The sequence below is a fragment of the Cololabis saira genome, chromosome 14, assembly GCF_033807715.1.
Source record: "Cololabis saira isolate AMF1-May2022 chromosome 14, fColSai1.1, whole genome shotgun sequence".
Classification (NCBI taxonomy): Eukaryota; Metazoa; Chordata; class Actinopteri; order Beloniformes; family Belonidae; genus Cololabis; species Cololabis saira.
Genome location: NC_084600.1, coordinates 31,238,902 through 31,258,228, shown reverse-complemented (window position 1 = coordinate 31,258,228; position 19,327 = coordinate 31,238,902).

Sequence of the window (19,327 nt, the reverse complement as noted above, 5' to 3'; positions counted from 1 at the left end):
GCACTAACATCCAGCACTGACATCCAACACTGACATCCAGCACTGACATCCAGCACCAACATCCAGCACCAACATCCAGCAATGACATCCAACACTGACATCCAGCACTGACATCCAGCACCAACATCCAGCACCAACATCCAGTACTAACATCCAGCACTGACATCCAACACTAACATCCAGAACCAACATCCAGCACTAACATCCAGCACTAACATCCAGTTCCAACACCAACATCCAGTACCAACATCCAGCACCAACATCCAGTACCAACATCCAAAACCAACATCCAACACTAACATCCAGCACTAACATCCAGCACCAACATCCAGCACTAACATCCAGCACTAACATCCAGCACTAAAATCCAGCACCAACATCCAGCACCAACATCCAGTACCAACATCCAAAACCAACATCCAGCACTAACATCCAGCACTAACATCCAGCACCAACATCCAGCACCAACATCCAGCACCAACATCCAGCACTAAGATCCAGCACTAACATCCAGCAATAACATCCAGCAATAACATCCAGCACCAACATCCAACACTAACATCCAACACCAACATCCAGCACTGACATCCAGCACCAACATCCAGTATCAACATCCAGCATCAAAATCCAGCACCAACATCCAGCACCAACATCCAGTATAAACATCCAGCATCAACATCCAGCACTAACATCCAGTACCAACATCCAGCACCAACATCCAGTATCAACATCCAGCACCAACATCCAGCACCAACATCCAAAACCAACATCCAGCACTAACATCCAGCACTAACATCCAGCACCAACATCCAGCACCAACATCCAGCACCAACATCCAGCACTAAGATCCAGCACTAACATCCAGCAATAACATCCAGCAATAACATCCAGCACCAACATCCAACACTAACATCCAACACCAACATCCAGCACTGACATCCAGTATCAACATCCAGCATCAAAATCCAGCACCAACATCCAGCACCAACATCCAGTATAAACATCCAGCATCAACATCCAGCACTAACATCCAGTACCAACATCCAGCACCAACATCCAGTATCAACATCCAGCATCAAAATCCAGCACCAACATCCAGCACCAACATCCAGCACTAACATCCAGCACCAACATCCAGTATCAACATCCAGCATCAAAATCCAGCACCAACATCCAGCACCAACATCCAGCACTAACATCCAGCACCAACATCCAACACTAACATCCAGCACCAACATCCAGCACCAACATCCAGCACTAACATCCAGCACCAACATCCAGTATCAACATCCAGCATCAAAATCCAGCACCAACATCCAGCACCAACATCCAGTATAAACATCCAGCATCAACATCCAGCACTAACATCCAGCATCAAAATCCAGCACCAACATCCAGCACTAACATCCAGCACCAACATCCAGCACCAACATCCAGCACCAACATCCAGCACCAACATCCAGCACCAACATCCAGCACCAACATCCAGCACCAACATCCAGTACCAACATCCAGCACTAACATCCAGCATCAACATCCAGCACCAACATCCAGCACTAACATCCAGCACTAACATCCAGTTCCAACACCAACATCCAGTACCAACATCCAGCACCAACATCCAGTACCAACATCCAAAACCAACATCCAACACTAACATCCAGCACTAACATCCAGCACCAACATCCAGCACCAACATCCAGCACTAACATCCAGCACTAACATCCAGCACTAACATCCAGCACCAACATCCAGTACCAACATCCAGCACCATCATCCAGCACCAACATCCAGCACTAACATCCAGCACCAACATCCAACACTAACATCCAGCACCAACATCCAACACTAACATCCAGTACCAACATCCAGCACCAACATCCAGTATCAACATCCAGCATCAAAATCCAGCACCAACATCCAGCACCAACATCCAGCACCAACATCCAGTATCAACATCCAGCATCAACATCCAGCACCAACATCCAGCACCAACATCCAGCACCAACATCCAGCACCAACATCCAGCACCAACATCCAGTACCAACATCCAGCACCAACATCCAGCACCAACATCCAGCATTAACATCCAGTACCAACATCCAGCACTAACATCCAGCATCAACATCCAGCACCAACATCCAGCATTAACATCCAGCACCAACATCCAGCATCAACATCCAGCACTAAGATCCAGCACTAACATCCAGTATCAACATCCAGCACCAACATCCAGCACCAACATCCAGTACCAACATCCAGCACTAACATCCAGTTCCAACACCAACATCCAGCACCAACATCCAGCACCAACATCCAGCATTAACATCCAGTACCAACATCCAGCACTAAGATCCAGCACTAACATCCAGTATCAACATCCAGCACTAACATCCAGCACTAACATCCAGCACTAACATCCAGCACTGACATCCAGCACTAACATCCAGCACCAACATCCAGCATTAACATCCAGCACCAACATCCAGCATTAACATCCAGCACTAACATCCAGCACCAACATCCAGCACTAACATCCAGCACCAACATCCAGCACCAACATCCAGCATTAACATCCAGCACCAACATCCAGCATTAACATCCAGCACTAACATCCAGCATCAAAATCCAGCACCAACATCCAGCACCAACATCCAGCACCAACATCCAGCACCAACATCCAGTACCAACATCCAGCACTAACATCCAGCACTAACATCCAGCACCAACATCCAGTACCAACATCCAGCACCATCATCCAGCACCAACATCCAGCACTAACATCCAGCACCAACATCCAACACTAACATCCAGCACCAACATCCAACACTAACATCCAGCATCAACATCCAGCATCAACATCCAGCACCAACATCCAGCACCAACATCCAGCATTAACATCCAGCATCAAAATCCAGCACCAACATCCAGCACCAACATCCAGCACCAACATCCAGCACCAACATCCAATACCAACATCCAGCACCAACATCCAGTATCAACATCCAGCATCAAAATCCAGCACCAACATCCAGCACCAACATCCAGCACCAACATCCAGCACCAACATCCAGCACCAACATCCAGCACCAACATCCAGCACCAACATCCAGTACCAACATCCAGTATCAACATCCAGCACCAACATCCAGTACCAACATCCAGCACCAACATCCAGCACCAACATCCAGCATTAACATCCAGTACCAACATCCAGCACTAAGATCCAGCACTAACATCCAGCACTAACATCCAGCACCAACATCCAGCACCAACATCCAGCACCAACATCCAGCACCAACATCCAGTACCAACATCCAGCACTAACATCCAGCATCAACATCCAGCACCAACATCCAGCATTAACATCCAGCACCAACATCCAGCATCAACATCCAGCACTAAGATCCAGCACTAACATCCAGTATCAACATCCAGCACCAACATCCAGCACCAACATCCAGTACCAACATCCAGCACTAACATCCAGTTCCAACACCAACATCCAGTACCAACATCCAGCACTAAGATCCAGCACTAACATCCAGTATCAACATCCAGCACTAACATCCAGCACTAACATCCAGCACTAACATCCAGCACCAACATCCAACACTGACATCCAGCACCAACATCCAACACCCAGCACCAACATCCAGCACTGACTTCCAGCACCAACATCCAGCACTGACATCCAGCACCAACATCCAACACTGACATCCAGCACTGACATCCAGCACCAACATCCAACACTGACATCCAGCACCAACATCCAACACCCAGCACCAACATCCAGCACTGACTTCCAGCACCAACATCCAGCACTGACATCCAGCACCAACATCCAACACTGACATCCAGCACTGACATCCAGCACCAACATCCAGTACCAACATCCAGCACTGACATCCAGCACCAACATCCAACACTGACATCCAGCACTGACATCCAGCACCAACATCCAGCAACAACATCCAGCACTAACATCCAGCACTGACATCCAACACTGACATCCAGCACTGACATCCAGCACCAACATCCAGCACCAACATCCAGCAATGACATCCAACACTGACATCCAGCACTGACATCCAACACTAACATCCAGAACCAACATCCAGCACTAACATCCAGCACTAACATCCAGTTCCAACACCAACATCCAGCACCAACATCCAGTACCAACATCCAAAACCAACATCCAACACTAACATCCAGCACCAACATCCAACACTAACATCCAGCACTAACATCCATCACCAACATCCAGCACTAACATCCAGCACTAACATCCAGCACTAACATCCAGCACCAACATCCAGCACCAACATCCAGTACCAACATCCAAAACCAACATCCAGCACTAACATCCAGCACTAACATCCAGCACCAACATCCAGCACCAACATCCAGCACCAACATCCAGCACTAAGATCCAGCACTAACATCCAGCAATAACATCCAGCAATAACATCCAGCACCAACATCCAACACTAACATCCAACACCAACATCCAGCACTGACATCCAGCACCAACATCCAGTATCAACATCCAGCATCAAAATCCAGCACCAACATCCAGCACCAACATCCAGTATAAACATCCAGCATCAACATCCAGCACTAACATCCAGTACCAACATCCAGCACCAACATCCAGTATCAACATCCAGCATCAAAATCCAGCACCAACATCCAGCACCAACATCCAGCACTAACATCCAGCACCAACATCCAGTATCAACATCCAGCATCAAAATCCAGCACCAACATCCAGCACCAACATCCAGCACTAACATCCAGCACCAACATCCAACACTAACATCCAGCACCAACATCCAGCACCAACATCCAGCACTAACATCCAGCACCAACATCCAGTATCAACATCCAGCATCAAAATCCAGCACCAACATCCAGCACCAACATCCAGTATAAACATCCAGCATCAACATCCAGCACTAACATCCAGCATCAAAATCCAGCACCAACATCCAGCACTAACATCCAGCACCAACATCCAGCACCAACATCCAGCACCAACATCCAGCACCAACATCCAGCACCAACATCCAGCACCAACATCCAGTACCAACATCCAGCACTAACATCCAGCATCAACATCCAGCACCAACATCCAGCACTAACATCCAGCACTAACATCCAGTTCCAACACCAACATCCAGTACCAACATCCAGCACCAACATCCAGTACCAACATCCAAAACCAACATCCAACACTAACATCCAGCACTAACATCCAGCACCAACATCCAGCACCAACATCCAGCACTAACATCCAGCACTAACATCCAGCACCAACATCCAGTACCAACATCCAGCACCATCATCCAGCACCAACATCCAGCACTAACATCCAGCACCAACATCCAACACTAACATCCAGCACCAACATCCAACACTAACATCCAGTACCAACATCCAGCACCAACATCCAGTATCAACATCCAGCATCAAAATCCAGCACCAACATCCAGCACCAACATCCAGCACCAACATCCAGTATCAACATCCAGCATCAACATCCAGCACCAACATCCAGCACCAACATCCAGCACCAACATCCAGCACCAACATCCAGCACCAACATCCAGTACCAACATCCAGCACCAACATCCAGCACCAACATCCAGCATTAACATCCAGTACCAACATCCAGCACTAACATCCAGCATCAACATCCAGCACCAACATCCAGCATTAACATCCAGCACCAACATCCAGCATCAACATCCAGCACTAAGATCCAGCACTAACATCCAGTATCAACATCCAGCACCAACATCCAGCACCAACATCCAGTACCAACATCCAGCACTAACATCCAGTTCCAACACCAACATCCAGCACCAACATCCAGCACCAACATCCAGCATTAACATCCAGTACCAACATCCAGCACTAAGATCCAGCACTAACATCCAGTATCAACATCCAGCACTAACATCCAGCACTAACATCCAGCACTAACATCCAGCACTAACATCCAGCACTGACATCCAGCACTAACATCCAGCACCAACATCCAGCATTAACATCCAGCACCAACATCCAGCATTAACATCCAGCACTAACATCCAGCACCAACATCCAGCACTAACATCCAGCACCAACATCCAGCACCAACATCCAGCATTAACATCCAGCACCAACATCGAGCATTAACATCCAGCACTAACATCCAGCATCAAAATCCAGCACCAACATCCAGCACCAACATCCAGCACCAACATCCAGCACCAACATCCAGTACCAACATCCAGCACTAACATCCAGCACTAACATCCAGCACCAACATCCAGTACCAACATCCAGCACCATCATCCAGCACCAACATCCAGCACTAACATCCAGCACCAACATCCAACACTAACATCCAGCACCAACATCCAACACTAACATCCAGCATCAACATCCAGCACCAACATCCAGCACCAACATCCAGCATTAACATCCAGCATCAAAATCCAGCACCAACATCCAGCACCAACATCCAGCACCAACATCCAGCACCAACATCCAGCACCAACATCCAGCACCAACATCCAGCACCAACATCCAGCACCAACATCCAGCACCAACATCCAGTACCAACATCCAGTATCAACATCCAGCACCAACATCCAGTACCAACATCCAGCACCAACATCCAGCACCAACATCCAGCATTAACATCCAGTACCAACATCCAGCACTAAGATCCAGCACTAACATCCAGCACTAACATCCAGCACCAACATCCAGCACCAACATCCAGCACCAACATCCAGCACCAACATCCAGTACCAACATCCAGCACCAACATCCAGCACCAACATCCAGCACCAACATCCAGCACCAACATCCAGTACCAACATCCAGTATCAACATCCAGCACCAACATCCAGTACCAACATCCAGCACCAACATCCAGCACCAACATCCAGCATTAACATCCAGTACCAACATCCAGCACTAAGATCCAGCACTAACATCCAGCACTAACATCCAGCACCAACATCCAGCACCAACATCCAGCACCAACATCCAGCACCAACATCCAGTACCAACATCCAGCACTAACATCCAGCATCAACATCCAGCACCAACATCCAGCATTAACATCCAGCACCAACATCCAGCATCAACATCCAGCACTAAGATCCAGCACTAACATCCAGTATCAACATCCAGCACCAACATCCAGTACCAACATCCAGCACTAACATCCAGTTCCAACACCAACATCCAGTACCAACATCCAGCACTAAGATCCAGCACTAACATCCAGTATCAACATCCAGCACTAACATCCAGCACTAACATCCAGCACTAACATCCAGCACTAACATCCAGCACTGACATCCAGCACTAACATCCAGCACCAACATCCAGCACCAACATCCAGCACTAAGATCCAGCACTAACATCCAGTATCAACATCCAGCACTAACATCCAGCACCAACATCCAGCACTAACATCCAGTATCAACATCCAGCACTAACATCCAGCACTAACATCCAGCACTAACATCCAGCAATGACATCCAGCACTAACATCCAGCAATGACATCCAACACTAACATCCAGCACTAACATCCAGCACCAACATCCAGCACCAACATCCAGCACTAACATCCAGCACTAACATCCAGCACCAACATCCAGCACTAACATCCAGCACTAACATCCAGCACTAACATCCAGCACCAACATCCAGCACCAACATCCAGTACCAACATCCAAAACCAACATCCAGCACTAACATCCAGCACTAACATCCAGCACCAACATCCAGCACCAACATCCAGCACCAACATCCAGCACTAAGATCCAGCACTAACATCCAGCAATAACATCCAGCAATAACATCCAGCACCAACATCCAACACTAACATCCAACACCAACATCCAGCACTGACATCCAGCACCAACATCCAGTATCAACATCCAGCATCAAAATCCAGCACCAACATCCAGCACCAACATCCAGTATAAACATCCAGCATCAACATCCAGCACTAACATCCAGTACCAACATCCAGCACCAACATCCAGTATCAACATCCAGCATCAAAATCCAGCACCAACATCCAGCACCAACATCCAGCACTAACATCCAGCACCAACATCCAGTATCAACATCCAGCATCAAAATCCAGCACCAACATCCAGCACCAACATCCAGCACTAACATCCAGCACCAACATCCAACACTAACATCCAGCACCAACATCCAGCACCAACATCCAGCACTAACATCCAGCACCAACATCCAGTATCAACATCCAGCATCAAAATCCAGCACCAACATCCAGCACCAACATCCAGTATAAACATCCAGCATCAACATCCAGCACTAACACCCAGCATCAAAATCCAGCACCAACATCCAGCACTAACATCCAGCACCAACATCCAGCACCAACATCCAGCACCAACATCCAGCACCAACATCCAGCACCAACATCCAGCACCAACATCCAGCACCAACATCCAGTACCAACATCCAGCACTAACATCCAGCATCAACATCCAGCACCAACATCCAGTTCCAACACCAACATCCAGTACCAACATCCAGCATCAACATCCAGCACCAACATCCAGTTCCAACACCAACATCCAGTACCAACATCCAGCACCAACATCCAGTACCAACATCCAAAACCAACATCCAACACTAACATCCAGCACTAACATCCAGCACCAACATCCAGCACCAACATCCAGCACTAACATCCAGCACTAACATCCAGCACTAACATCCAGCACCAACATCCAGTACCAACATCCAGCACCATCATCCAGCACCAACATCCAGCACTAACATCCAGCACCAACATCCAACACTAACATCCAGCACCAACATCCAACACTAACATCCAGTACCAACATCCAGCACCAACATCCAGTATCAACATCCAGCATCAAAATCCAGCACCAACATCCAGCACCAACATCCAGCACCAACATCCAGTATCAACATCCAGCATCAACATCCAGCACCAACATCCAGCACCAACATCCAGCACCAACATCCAGCACCAACATCCAGCACCAACATCCAGTACCAACATCCAGCACCAACATCCAGCACCAACATCCAGCATTAACATCCAGTACCAACATCCAGCACTAACATCCAGCATCAACATCCAGCACCAACATCCAGCATTAACATCCAGCACCAACATCCAGCATCAACATCCAGCACTAAGATCCAGCACTAACATCCAGTATCAACATCCAGCACCAACATCCAGCACCAACATCCAGTACCAACATCCAGCACTAACATCCAGTTCCAACACCAACATCCAGCACCAACATCCAGCACCAACATCCAGCACTGACATCCAGCACCAACATCCAACACTGACATCCAGCACTGACATCCAGCACCAACATCCAGTACCAACATCCAGCACTGACATCCAGCACCAACATCCAACACTGACATCCAGCACTGACATCCAGCACCAACATCCAGCACCAACATCCAGCACTAACATCCAGCACTGACATCCAACACTGACATCCAGCACTGACATCCAGCACCAACATCCAGCACCAACATCCAGCAATGACATCCAACACTGACATCCAGCACTGACATCCAGCACCAACATCCAGCACCAACATCCAGTACTAACATCCAGCACTGACATCCAACACTAACATCCAGAACCAACATCCAGCACTAACATCCAGCACTAACATCCAGTTCCAACACCAACATCCAGTACCAACATCCAGCACCAACATCCAGTACCAACATCCAAAACCAACATCCAACACTAACATCCAGCACTAACATCCAGCACCAACATCCAGCACTAACATCCAGCACTAACATCCAGCACTAAAATCCAGCACCAACATCCAGCACCAACATCCAGTACCAACATCCAAAACCAACATCCAGCACTAACATCCAGCACTAACATCCAGCACCAACATCCAGCACCAACATCCAGCACCAACATCCAGCACTAAGATCCAGCACTAACATCCAGCAATAACATCCAGCAATAACATCCAGCACCAACATCCAACACTAACATCCAACACCAACATCCAGCACTGACATCCAGCACCAACATCCAGTATAAACATCCAGCATCAAAATCCAGCACCAACATCCAGCACCAACATCCAGTATAAACATCCAGCATCAACATCCAGCACTAACATCCAGTACCAACATCCAGCACCAACATCCAGTATCAACATCCAGCACCAACATCCAGCACCAACATCCAAAACCAACATCCAGCACTAACATCCAGCACTAACATCCAGCACCAACATCCAGCACCAACATCCAGCACCAACATCCAGCACTAAGATCCAGCACTAACATCCAGCAATAACATCCAGCAATAACATCCAGCACCAACATCCAACACTAACATCCAACACCAACATCCAGCACTGACATCCAGCACCAACATCCAGTATCAACATCCAGCATCAAAATCCAGCACCAACATCCAGCACCAACATCCAGTATAAACATCCAGCATCAACATCCAGCACTAACATCCAGTACCAACATCCAGCACCAACATCCAGTATCAACATCCAGCATCAAAATCCAGCACCAACATCCAGCACCAACATCCAGCACTAACATCCAGCACCAACATCCAGTATCAACATCCAGCATCAAAATCCAGCACCAACATCCAGCACCAACATCCAGCACTAACATCCAGCACCAACATCCAACACTAACATCCAGCACCAACATCCAGCACCAACATCCAGCACTAACATCCAGCACCAACATCCAGTATCAACATCCAGCATCAAAATCCAGCACCAACATCCAGCACCAACATCCAGTATAAACATCCAGCATCAACATCCAGCACTAACATCCAGCATCAAAATCCAGCACCAACATCCAGCACTAACATCCAGCACCAACATCCAGCACCAACATCCAGCACCAACATCCAGCACCAACATCCAGCACCAACATCCAGCACCAACATCCAGCACCAACATCCAGTACCAACATCCAGCACTAACATCCAGCATCAACATCCAGCACCAACATCCAGCACTAACATCCAGCACTAACATCCAGTTCCAACACCAACATCCAGTACCAACATCCAGCACCAACATCCAGTACCAACATCCAAAACCAACATCCAACACTAACATCCAGCACTAACATCCAGCACCAACATCCAGCACCAACATCCAGCACTAACATCCAGCACTAACATCCAGCACTAACATCCAGCACCAACATCCAGTACCAACATCCAGCACCATCATCCAGCACCAACATCCAGCACTAACATCCAGCACCAACATCCAACACTAACATCCAGCACCAACATCCAACACTAACATCCAGTACCAACATCCAGCACCAACATCCAGTATCAACATCCAGCATCAAAATCCAGCACCAACATCCAGCACCAACATCCAGCACCAACATCCAGTATCAACATCCAGCATCAACATCCAGCACCAACATCCAGCACCAACATCCAGCACCAACATCCAGCACCAACATCCAGCACCAACATCCAGTACCAACATCCAGCACCAACATCCAGCACCAACATCCAGCATTAACATCCAGTACCAACATCCAGCACTAACATCCAGCATCAACATCCAGCACCAACATCCAGCATTAACATCCAGCACCAACATCCAGCATCAACATCCAGCACTAAGATCCAGCACTAACATCCAGTATCAACATCCAGCACCAACATCCAGCACCAACATCCAGTACCAACATCCAGCACTAACATCCAGTTCCAACACCAACATCCAGCACCAACATCCAGCACCAACATCCAGCATTAACATCCAGTACCAACATCCAGCACTAAGATCCAGCACTAACATCCAGTATCAACATCCAGCACTAACATCCAGCACTAACATCCAGCACTAACATCCAGCACTGACATCCAGCACTAACATCCAGCACCAACATCCAGCATTAACATCCAGCACCAACATCCAGCATTAACATCCAGCACTAACATCCAGCACCAACATCCAGCACTAACATCCAGCACCAACATCCAGCACCAACATCCAGCATTAACATCCAGCACCAACATCCAGCATTAACATCCAGCACTAACATCCAGCATCAAAATCCAGCACCAACATCCAGCACCAACATCCAGCACCAACATCCAGCACCAACATCCAGTACCAACATCCAGCACTAACATCCAGCACTAACATCCAGCACCAACATCCAGTACCAACATCCAGCACCATCATCCAGCACCAACATCCAGCACTAACATCCAGCACCAACATCCAACACTAACATCCAGCACCAACATCCAACACTAACATCCAGCATCAACATCCAGCATCAACATCCAGCACCAACATCCAGCACCAACATCCAGCATTAACATCCAGCATCAAAATCCAGCACCAACATCCAGCACCAACATCCAGCACCAACATCCAGCACCAACATCCAATACCAACATCCAGCACCAACATCCAGTATCAACATCCAGCATCAAAATCCAGCACCAACATCCAGCACCAACATCCAGCACCAACATCCAGCACCAACATCCAGCACCAACATCCAGCACCAACATCCAGCACCAACATCCAGTACCAACATCCAGTATCAACATCCAGCACCAACATCCAGTACCAACATCCAGCACCAACATCCAGCACCAACATCCAGCATTAACATCCAGTACCAACATCCAGCACTAAGATCCAGCACTAACATCCAGCACTAACATCCAGCACCAACATCCAGCACCAACATCCAGCACCAACATCCAGCACCAACATCCAGTACCAACATCCAGCACTAACATCCAGCATCAACATCCAGCACCAACATCCAGCATTAACATCCAGCACCAACATCCAGCATCAACATCCAGCACTAAGATCCAGCACTAACATCCAGTATCAACATCCAGCACCAACATCCAGCACCAACATCCAGTACCAACATCCAGCACTAACATCCAGTTCCAACACCAACATCCAGTACCAACATCCAGCACTAAGATCCAGCACTAACATCCAGTATCAACATCCAGCACTAACATCCAGCACTAACATCCAGCACTAACATCCAGCACCAACATCCAACACTGACATCCAGCACCAACATCCAACACCCAGCACCAACATCCAGCACTGACTTCCAGCACCAACATCCAGCACTGACATCCAGCACCAACATCCAACACTGACATCCAGCACTGACATCCAGCACCAACATCCAACACTGACATCCAGCACCAACATCCAACACCCAGCACCAACATCCAGCACTGACTTCCAGCACCAACATCCAGCACTGACATCCAGCACCAACATCCAACACTGACATCCAGCACTGACATCCAGCACCAACATCCAGTACCAACATCCAGCACTGACATCCAGCACCAACATCCAACACTGACATCCAGCACTGACATCCAGCACCAACATCCAGCAACAACATCCAGCACTAACATCCAGCACTGACATCCAACACTGACATCCAGCACTGACATCCAGCACCAACATCCAGCACCAACATCCAGCAATGACATCCAACACTGACATCCAGCACTGACATCCAACACTAACATCCAGAACCAACATCCAGCACTAACATCCAGCACTAACATCCAGTTCCAACACCAACATCCAGCACCAACATCCAGTACCAACATCCAAAACCAACATCCAACACTAACATCCAGCACCAACATCCAACACTAACATCCAGCACTAACATCCATCACCAACATCCAGCACTAACATCCAGCACTAACATCCAGCACTAACATCCAGCACCAACATCCAGCACCAACATCCAGTACCAACATCCAAAACCAACATCCAGCACTAACATCCAGCACTAACATCCAGCACCAACATCCAGCACCAACATCCAGCACCAACATCCAGCACTAAGATCCAGCACTAACATCCAGCAATAACATCCAGCAATAACATCCAGCACCAACATCCAACACTAACATCCAACACCAACATCCAGCACTGACATCCAGCACCAACATCCAGTATCAACATCCAGCATCAAAATCCAGCACCAACATCCAGCACCAACATCCAGTATAAACATCCAGCATCAACATCCAGCACTAACATCCAGTACCAACATCCAGCACCAACATCCAGTATCAACATCCAGCATCAAAATCCAGCACCAACATCCAGCACCAACATCCAGCACTAACATCCAGCACCAACATCCAGTATCAACATCCAGCATCAAAATCCAGCACCAACATCCAGCACCAACATCCAGCACTAACATCCAGCACCAACATCCAACACTAACATCCAGCACCAACATCCAGCACCAACATCCAGCACTAACATCCAGCACCAACATCCAGTATCAACATCCAGCATCAAAATCCAGCACCAACATCCAGCACCAACATCCAGTATAAACATCCAGCATCAACATCCAGCACTAACATCCAGCATCAAAATCCAGCACCAACATCCAGCACTAACATCCAGCACCAACATCCAGCACCAACATCCAGCACCAACATCCAGCACCAACATCCAGCACCAACATCCAGCACCAACATCCAGTACCAACATCCAGCACTAACATCCAGCATCAACATCCAGCACCAACATCCAGCACTAACATCCAGCACTAACATCCAGTTCCAACACCAACATCCAGTACCAACATCCAGCACCAACATCCAGTACCAACATCCAAAACCAACATCCAACACTAACATCCAGCACTAACATCCAGCACCAACATCCAGCACCAACATCCAGCACTAACATCCAGCACTAACATCCAGCACCAACATCCAGTACCAACATCCAGCACCATCATCCAGCACCAACATCCAGCACTAACATCCAGCACCAACATCCAACACTAACATCCAGCACCAACATCCAACACTAACATCCAGTACCAACATCCAGCACCAACATCCAGTATCAACATCCAGCATCAAAATCCAGCACCAACATCCAGCACCAACATCCAGCACCAACATCCAGTATCAACATCCAGCATCAACATCCAGCACCAACATCCAGCACCAACATCCAGCACCAACATCCAGCACCAACATCCAGCACCAACATCCAGTACCAACATCCAGCACCAACATCCAGCACCAACATCCAGCATTAACATCCAGTACCAACATCCAGCACTAACATCCAGCATCAACATCCAGCACCAACATCCAGCATTAACATCCAGCACCAACATCCAGCATCAACATCCAGCACTAAGATCCAGCACTAACATCCAGTATCAACATCCAGCACCAACATCCAGCACCAACATCCAGTACCAACATCCAGCACTAACATCCAGTTCCAACACCAACATCCAGCACCAACATCCAGCACCAACATCCAGCATTAACATCCAGTACCAACATCCAGCACTAAGATCCAGCACTAACATCCAGTATCAACATCCAGCACTAACATCCAGCACTAACATCCAGCACTAACATCCAGCACTAACATCCAGCACTGACATCCAGCACTAACATCCAGCACCAACATCCAGCATTAACATCCAGCACCAACATCCAGCATTAACATCCAGCACTAACATCCAGCACCAACATCCAGCACTAACATCCAGCACCAACATCCAGCACCAACATCCAGCATTAACATCCAGCACCAACATCGAGCATTAACATCCAGCACTAACATCCAGCATCAAAATCCAGCACCAACATCCAGCACCAACATCCAGCACCAACATCCAGCACCAACATCCAGTACCAACATCCAGCACTAACATCCAGCACTAACATCCAGCACCAACATCCAGTACCAACATCCAGCACCATCATCCAGCACCAACATCCAGCACTAACATCCAGCACCAACATCCAACACTAACATCCAGCACCAACATCCAACACTAACATCCAGCATCAACATCCAGCACCAACATCCAGCACCAACATCCAGCATTAACATCCAGCATCAAAATCCAGCACCAACATCCAGCACCAACATCCAGCACCAACATCCAGCACCAACATCCAGCACCAACATCCAGCACCAACATCCAGCACCAACATCCAGCACCAACATCCAGCACCAACATCCAGTACCAACATCCAGTATCAACATCCAGCACCAACATCCAGTACCAACATCCAGCACCAACATCCAGCACCAACATCCAGCATTAACATCCAGTACCAACATCCAGCACTAAGATCCAGCACTAACATCCAGCACTAACATCCAGCACCAACATCCAGCACCAACATCCAGCACCAACATCCAGCACCAACATCCAGTACCAACATCCAGCACCAACATCCAGCACCAACATCCAGCACCAACATCCAGCACCAACATCCAGTACCAACATCCAGTATCAACATCCAGCACCAACATCCAGTACCAACATCCAGCACCAACATCCAGCACCAACATCCAGCATTAACATCCAGTACCAACATCCAGCACTAAGATCCAGCACTAACATCCAGCACTAACATCCAGCACCAACATCCAGCACCAACATCCAGCACCAACATCCAGCACCAACATCCAGTACCAACATCCAGCACTAACATCCAGCATCAACATCCAGCACCAACATCCAGCATTAACATCCAGCACCAACATCCAGCATCAACATCCAGCACTAAGATCCAGCACTAACATCCAGTATCAACATCCAGCACCAACATCCAGTACCAACATCCAGCACTAACATCCAGTTCCAACACCAACATCCAGTACCAACATCCAGCACTAAGATCCAGCACTAACATCCAGTATCAACATCCAGCACTAACATCCAGCACTAACATCCAGCACTAACATCCAGCACTAACATCCAGCACTGACATCCAGCACTAACATCCAGCACCAACATCCAGCACCAACATCCAGCACTAAGATCCAGCACTAACATCCAGTATCAACATCCAGCACTAACATCCAGCACCAACATCCAGCACTAACATCCAGTATCAACATCCAGCACTAACATCCAGCACTAACATCCAGCACTAACATCCAGCAATGACATCCAGCACTAACATCCAGCAATGACATCCAACACTAACATCCAGCACTAACATCCAGCACCAACATCCAGCACCAACATCCAGCACTAACATCCAGCACTAACATCCAGCACCAACATCCAGCACTAACATCCAGCACTAACATCCAGCACTAACATCCAGCACCAACATCCAGCACCAACATCCAGTACCAACATCCAAAACCAACATCCAGCACTAACATCCAGCACTAACATCCAGCACCAACATCCAGCACCAACATCCAGCACCAACATCCAGCACTAAGATCCAGCACTAACATCCAGCAATAACATCCAGCAATAACATCCAGCACCAACATCCAACACTAACATCCAACACCAACATCCAGCACTGACATCCAGCACCAACATCCAGTATCAACATCCAGCATCAAAATCCAGCACCAACATCCAGCACCAACATCCAGTATAAACATCCAGCATCAACATCCAGCACTAACATCCAGTACCAACATCCAGCACCAACATCCAGTATCAACATCCAGCATCAAAATCCAGCACCAACATCCAGCACCAACATCCAGCACTAACATCCAGCACCAACATCCAGTATCAACATCCAGCATCAAAATCCAGCACCAACATCCAGCACCAACATCCAGCACTAACATCCAGCACCAACATCCAACACTAACATCCAGCACCAACATCCAGCACCAACATCCAGCACTAACATCCAGCACCAACATCCAGTATCAACATCCAGCATCAAAATCCAGCACCAACATCCAGCACCAACATCCAGTATAAACATCCAGCATCAACATCCAGCACTAACACCCAGCATCAAAATCCAGCACCAACATCCAGCACTAACATCCAGCACCAACATCCAGCACCAACATCCAGCACCAACATCCAGCACCAACATCCAGCACCAACATCCAGCACCAACATCCAGCACCAACATCCAGTACCAACATCCAGCACTAACATCCAGCATCAACATCCAGCACCAACATCCAGTTCCAACACCAACATCCAGTACCAACATCCAGCATCAACATCCAGCACCAACATCCAGTTCCAACACCAACATCCAGTACCAACATCCAGCACCAACATCCAGTACCAACATCCAAAACCAACATCCAACACTAACATCCAGCACTAACATCCAGCACCAACATCCAGCACCAACATCCAGCACTAACATCCAGCACTAACATCCAGCACTAACATCCAGCACCAACATCCAGTACCAACATCCAGCACCATCATCCAGCACCAACATCCAGCACTAACATCCAGCACCAACATCCAACACTAACATCCAGCACCAACATCCAACACTAACATCCAGTACCAACATCCAGCACCAACATCCAGTATCAACATCCAGCATCAAAATCCAGCACCAACATCCAGCACCAACATCCAGCACCAACATCCAGTATCAACATCCAGCATCAACATCCAGCACCAACATCCAGCACCAACATCCAGCACCAACATCCAGCACCAACATCCAGCACCAACATCCAGTACCAACATCCAGCACCAACATCCAGCACCAACATCCAGCATTAACATCCAGTACCAACATCCAGCACTAACATCCAGCATCAACATCCAGCACCAACATCCAGCATTAACATCCAGCACCAACATCCAGCATCAACATCCAGCACTAAGATCCAGCACTAACATCCAGTATCAACATCCAGCACCAACATCCAGCACCAACATCCAGTACCAACATCCAGCACTAACATCCAGTTCCAACACCAACATCCAGCACCAACATCCAGCACCAACATCCAGCACTGACATCCAGCACCAACATCCAACACTGACATCCAGCACTGACATCCAGCACCAACATCCAGTACCAACATCCAGCACTGACATCCAGCACCAACATCCAACACTGACATCCAGCACTGACATCCAGCACCAACATCCAGCACCAACATCCAGCACTAACATCCAGCACTGACATCCAACACTGACATCCAGCACTGACATCCAGCACCAACATCCAGCACCAACATCCAGCAATGACATCCAACACTGACATCCAGCACTGACATCCAGCACCAACATCCAGCACCAACATCCAGTACTAACATCCAGCACTGACATCCAACACTAACATCCAGAACCAACATCCAGCACTAACATCCAGCACTAACATCCAGTTCCAACACCAACATCCAGTACCAACATCCAGCACCAACATCCAGTACCAACATCCAAAACCAACATCCAACACTAACATCC